The sequence below is a fragment of the Arachis hypogaea genome, chromosome 3 (assembly GCF_003086295.3).
Source record: "Arachis hypogaea cultivar Tifrunner chromosome 3, arahy.Tifrunner.gnm2.J5K5, whole genome shotgun sequence".
NCBI classification, from domain to species: domain Eukaryota; kingdom Viridiplantae; phylum Streptophyta; class Magnoliopsida; order Fabales; family Fabaceae; genus Arachis; species Arachis hypogaea.
In genome coordinates this window covers 117727596-117733877 of record NC_092038.1, presented here as the reverse complement: position 1 = coordinate 117733877, position 6282 = coordinate 117727596, and the positions used below count along the sequence as shown (strand labels likewise).

Below are 6282 nucleotides of genomic sequence, written 5' to 3'. Positions count from 1 at the left end.
TCTTTCCTCATTTCAAAAATCAAATCTTTTTCAAAATAATTTTCAATCATATCTTTTTAATTGCTAATTCCAAAATCTTTTTAATTAATTAATTGATTTAGTTTTCAATTTGCTTTGATTTTATTTTCTTTTAGTTTTCGAAATTTTACTTTATTTTCTTTTCCATTTATTTTATTATTTTCGGTCAATTTTAATTAAAAACAAAAAAAATATATAATAATATCCACATCATCTCCCTTTCTCCATCATGGACCTAAGTAGAATTGAGCAGTCCAGAAGGACTCTGGGGTCATATGCTAACCCCATCACAGCTGCATATGGGAGTAGCATCTGTATACCTCCCATTAAAGCAAGCAGCTTCGAGCTAAACCCTCAACTCATTATCATGGTGCAGCAAAACTGCCAGTATTCCGGTCTTCCACAGGAAGAACCTACTGAGTTTCTGGCACAGTTCTTACAAATTGCTGACACAGTACGTGATAAAGAGGTGGATCAGGATATCTACAGATTATTACTGTTTCCATTTGCTGTAAAAGATCAAGCTAAGAGGTGGTTAAATAACCAACCCACAGCAAGCATAAAAATATGGAGACAGTTATCAGACAAATTTCTGAATCAATTTTACCCTCCAAAAAAGATGACACAGCTAAAGCTGGACATCCAAGGCTTTAAACAAGAGGACAATGAATCCCTTTATAATGCTTGGGAGAGGTACAGAGGTATGCTAAGAAAATGCCCCTCTGAAATGTTTTCAGAGTGGGTACAGTTAGACATCTTCTATTATGGGCTCACAGAAAAAGCTCAAATGTCTTTAGACCACTCAGCTGGTGGATCTATACACATGCGGAAGACGATTGAAGAGGCTCAAGAGCTCATAGATACAGTTGCTAGAAATCAACATTTAAACTCAAGCAGTGAGTCCTCTATAAAAGAAGAAGCTATGGTAGTAACTGCTGATCCTAACCCTCAAGAACAGATGGTTGAGCTTAATCAGCAATTACTCATGATGACAAAACAGTTAGCAGAATTTAAAGAGATGCTCCAAGAAACTAAAATTGCTAACAAGAATATGGAAGCACAATTAAATCAGACAAGACAGCAACTATCTAAACAGATACCAGAAGAATGCCAAGCTGTTAAATTAAGGAGTGGGAAAACATTGAATGTATCAACTCAAAGCAGCAGAAAGCTAAGAAAGGAACAACTGACAGAGGATAACCAAATCACTGTCCAAAATCCCTCTGAGGACAGTAAGAGCCCAGAGAGGAATACTTCTGGCGTTCACATGCCAGAAAGAGGGGAAAAGTTGGCGTTAAACGCCCATTCCCTGCCTAGTTCTGGCGTTCAAACGCCAGCAAGGGAGGAAAAGTTGGCCTTAAATGCCCATTCCTCACCCAATCCTGGCGTTCAAACGCCAATGAGGAATCAGACACCTGAGAGTGCTGATAGTAACCCCTCTAAGAAGGCTTCTCCAACTACTTCTGTAGGAAATAAATCTGCAGCAACTAAGGTTGAAGAGTATAAAGTCAAGATGCCTTATCCTCAGAAACTCCGTCAAGCGGAACAGGATAAGCAATTTGCCCGCTTTGCAGATGATGAGCGGATAATTTATACGCTTTTTGGCATTGTTTTTATATAGTTTTTAGTAAGTTTGAGCTACTTTTAGGGATGTTTTCATTAGTTTTTATGTTAAATTCACATTTCTGGACTTTACTATGAGTTTGTGTGTTTTTCTGTGATTTCATGTAAATTCTGACTGAAATTGAGGGATTTGAGCAAAACTCTGAAAAAGGCTGACAAAAGGACTGCTGATGCTGTTGGAATCTGACCACCCTGCACTCGAAATGGATTTTCTGGAGCTACAGAACTCCAATTGGCGCGCTCTCAACGGCGTTGGAAAGTAGACATCCAGGGCTTTCCAGAAATATATAATAGTCCATACTTTATTCAAAGAATGACGACGTAACTTGGCGTTGAACGCCAAGTTCATGCTGCTATCTGGAGTTAAACGCCAGAAAAACGTCATGATCCGGAGTTGAACGCCCAAAACACGTCATAACTTGAAGTTCAACTCCAAGAGAAGCCTCAGCTCGTGGATTGATCAAGCTCAGCCCAAACATACACCAAGTGGGCTCCGGAAGTGGATTTATGCATCAATTACTTACTCATGTAAACCCTAGGAGCTAGTTTATTATAAATAGAATATTTATCTATTGTATTAGACATCTTTTGACCACTTTAAGTCTTTAATCATTCGGTCACTTGATCATGGAGAGGGCTGGCCATTCGGCCATGCCTGAACCTCTTTCACTTATGTATTTTCAACGGTGGAGTTTCTGCACACCATAGATTAAGGGTGTGGAGCTCTGCTGTACCTCAAGTATTAATGCAATTCTATTTTCTTTTATTCAAATCTCTCTTATTCTTATTCCAAGATATTCATTCGCACCCAAGAACATGATGAGTGTAATGATGAAAGTGACGATCATTATCATTCTCACTTATGAACGCACGTGATTGACAACCACTTCCGTTCTACATGCAACCGAGCTTGAATGTGTATCTCTTAGATTCCCCAACAGAATCTTCGTGGTATAAGCTAGATAGATGGCGGCATTTATGAGGATCCGGAAAGTCTCACCTTGTCTGTGGTATTCCGAGTAGGATCCTGGGAATCCGGAAAGTCTCACCTTGTCTGTGGTATTCCGAGTAGGATTCCGGTAATGAATGACTGTGACGTGCTTCAAACTTGCAAGTGCTGGGCGTTAGTGACAGACGCAAAAGAATCAAGGGATTTTATTCCAGTAGGCGCAGGAACCAACCAGTGATTAGCCGTGCTGTGACAGAGTGCATGAGCATAGTTTTCACTGCGAGGATGGGATGTAGCCATCAACCATGGGTGATGCCTCCAGACGATTAGCCGTGCGAGTGACAGCCGCATAGGATCATTTTCCCGAGAGGATTGAAAGTAGCCACCGCTGATGGTGAACCCCTATACACAGCTTGCCATGGAAAGGAGTAAGAAGGATTGAGTTGAAGCAGTAGGAAAGTAGGCGTGCTTGAGCCATACAGTATCTCCATTCGCTTATCTGAAATTCCCACCAATGAATCTGCATAAGTATCCTATCCCTTTTATTATATTCTATTTTCTTATTTTTATTTTCGAAACCCATAAACCATTTAATCTGCCTAACTGAGATCTACAAGGTGACCATAGCTTGCTTCATACCAACAATCTCTGTGGGATCGACCCTTACTCGCGTAAGGTTTATTACTTGGACGACCCAGTACACTTGCTGGTTAGTTGAACGGAGTTGTGAATTCAACTGGTGCCACAATAATGATTTCATACAAGTACAAAAGAATATGGATCACAATTTCGTCCACCAAGTTTTTGGCGCCGTTGCCGGGGATTGTTCGAGTATGGACAACTGACGGTTCATCTTGTTGCTCAGATTAGGTAATTTTCTTTTCAAAAATCTTTTTCAAAAATTTTTCTTTTCTTTTTCGTTTTTCCAAAAATGTTTTTCGAAAAAAAAATTAAAATAAAAAAAAACAAAAAAAAATTAGAAAATCATAAAAATCAAAAATATTTTGTGTTTCTTGTTTGAGTCTTGTGTTAATTTTTAAGTTTGGTGTCAATTGCATGCTTTTAAAACTTTTCTTGCATTTTTCGAAAATCTCATGCATTCATAGTATTCTTCATGATCTTCAAGTTGTTCTTGACAAGTCTTCTTGTTTGATCTTGATGATTTCTTGTTTTGTGTTGTTTGTTGTTTTTCATATGCATTTTTTGTTTGTTAGAGTCCATGCATTAAAGATTTCTAAGTTTGGTGTCTTGCTTGTTTTCGTTGCATCAAAATTTTTTTTCAAAATTATGTTCTTGATGTTCATCATGATCTTCAAAAGTGTTCTTGATGTTCATCTTGACATTCATAGCATTCTTGCATGCATCTTGTGTCTTGATCCAAAATTTTCATGTTTTGGGTCATTTTTGTGTTTTTCTTTAAAAATTCAAAAATAAAAAAATATATCTTTTCCTTATTTTCCTCCAAAATTTCGAAATTTTGGGTTGACTTGGTCAAAGATTTTTAAAATTAGTTGTTTCTTACAAGTCAAGTCAAAATTTCAATTTTTAAAAATCTTATCTTTTCAAAATCTTTTTCAAAAATCTTTTTCCTATATCTAATTTTCGAAAATATGCTAACAATTAATGTGATTGGTTCAAAAATTTGAAGTTTGTTACTTTCTTGTGAAGAAAGGTTCAATCTTTAAATTCTAGAATCTTATCTTGTAGTTTCTTGTTAGTTAAGTCTTTTTAAAAAATTAAATCTTTTTCAAAATATCTTTTTCTTAAAACTTTTATTTTATCTTTTATCTTATCTTTTTCAAAAATTTTATCTTTTTCAAAATTTGATTTCAAAATATCTTATCTAACTTCTTATCTTCTTATCTTTTTTAAAAAAAAAATTTGATTTCAAATCTTTTTCAATCAACTAACTAACTTTTTGTTTGTTTCTTATCTTTTTCAAAACCACCTAACTACTTTTCCCTCTCTAATTTTCGAAAATATCTTATCTCTTTTTCAAAAATTCTTTTTGTTTTAAATTTTAATTTTAAACTTATCTTATCTTTAATTTTCGAAAATTACTAACCCCTTTTTCAAAATTATTTTCGAAAATTTCTCTTCTCTTCTCTTATTCTATTTAATTAATTAATTACTAACACTTCTCTTCACCTCTCTTCATCTAAAAATCCGAATTCTTCTTCATTCTTCTACCCCCTTCTTCTTCTATTAACATAAAGGAATCTCTATACTGTGACATAGAGGATTCCTCTTTCTTTTCTTGTTTTCTTCTCTTTCATATGAGCAGGAACAGGGAAAAAGACACTCTTGTTGAAATTGATCCAGAACCTGAAAGGACTCTGAAGAGAAAATTAAGAGAAGCTAAATTACAACAATCCAGAAATAACCTTTCAGAAATTTTCGAACAAGAGAAGGAGATGGCAGCCGAAAATAATAATAATAATAATGCAAGGAGAATGCTTGGTGACTTCACAAAGCCAACATCCAAGTTTGATGGAAGAAGCATCTCCATTCCTGCCATTGGAGCCAATAACTTTGAGCTTAAGCCTCAACTAGTTGCTTTAATGCAACAAAACTGCAAGTTTTATGGACTTCCATCTGAAGATCCTTATCAGTTCTTAACTGAGTTCTTGCAGATCTGTGAGACTGTAAAGACGAATGGAGTTGATCCTGAAGTCTACAGACTCATGCTTTTCCCTTTTGCTGTAAGAGACAGAGCTAGAATATGGTTGGATTCACAACCTGAGGATAGCCTGGACTCCTGGGATAAGCTGGTCACTGCCTTCTTGGATAAATTCTTTCCTCCTCAAAAGCTGAGCAAGCTGAGAGTGGATGTTCAAACCTTCAAACAAAAAGATGGTGAATCCCTCTATGAAGCTTGGGAAAGATATAAGCAGTTGACCAAAAGATGTCCATCTGACATGTTTTCAGAATGGACCTTATTAGATATATTCTATTATGGTCTCTCTGAATTTTCGAAAATGTCATTGGACCATTCTGCAGGTGGATCTATTCACCTGAAGAAAACGCCTGAAGAGGCTCAAGAACTCATTGACATGGTTGCAAACAACCAGTTCATGTATACCTCTGAGAGAAATTCCGTGAATAATGGGATACCTCAGAAGAAAGGAGTTCTTGAAATTGATGCTCTGAATGCCATATTGGCTCAGAACAAAATGTTGACTCAACAGGTCAACATAATCTCTCAAAATCTGAATGGATTGCAACATGCATCCAACAATACTAGAGAGGCAGCTTCTGAAGAAGCCTATGATCCTGAGAACCCTGCCATGGCAGAGGTCAATTACATGGGTGAACCTTATGGAAACACCTATAACCCATCATGGAGAAATCATCCAAATTTCTCCTGGAAGGATCAACAAAAGCCTCAACAAGGCTTTAACAATGGTGGACGCAATAGGCTGGGCAATAGCAAGCCATATCCATCATCTTCTCAGCAACAGACAGAGAACTCTGAACAAAACACTTCTAATTTAGCCAATATAGTCTCTGATCTGTCAAAGGCCACTTTCAGTTTCATGAATGAAACAAGATCATCCATTAGAAATTTGGAGGCACAAGTGGGCCAGCTGAGTAAGAAAGTCATTGAAACTCCTCCCAGTATTCTCCCAAGCAATACAGAAGAAAATCCAAAAGGAGAATGCAAGGCCATTGACTTAGTCAAAGTGGCCGAA

General features: G+C 36.7%; 1 non-coding gene across 1 annotated transcript; it reads right to left on the bottom strand.

Annotated features, from left to right (window-relative positions):
- Positions 1 to 5406: 5406 nt before the first annotated feature.
- On the bottom strand, positions 5407 to 5510 carry LOC112793169 (small nucleolar RNA R71). Its single transcript, XR_003197875.1, has one exon. It is a non-coding gene; the product is annotated as a small nucleolar RNA R71 (small nucleolar RNA).
- Between the last annotated feature and the right edge of the window lie 772 nt (positions 5511 to 6282).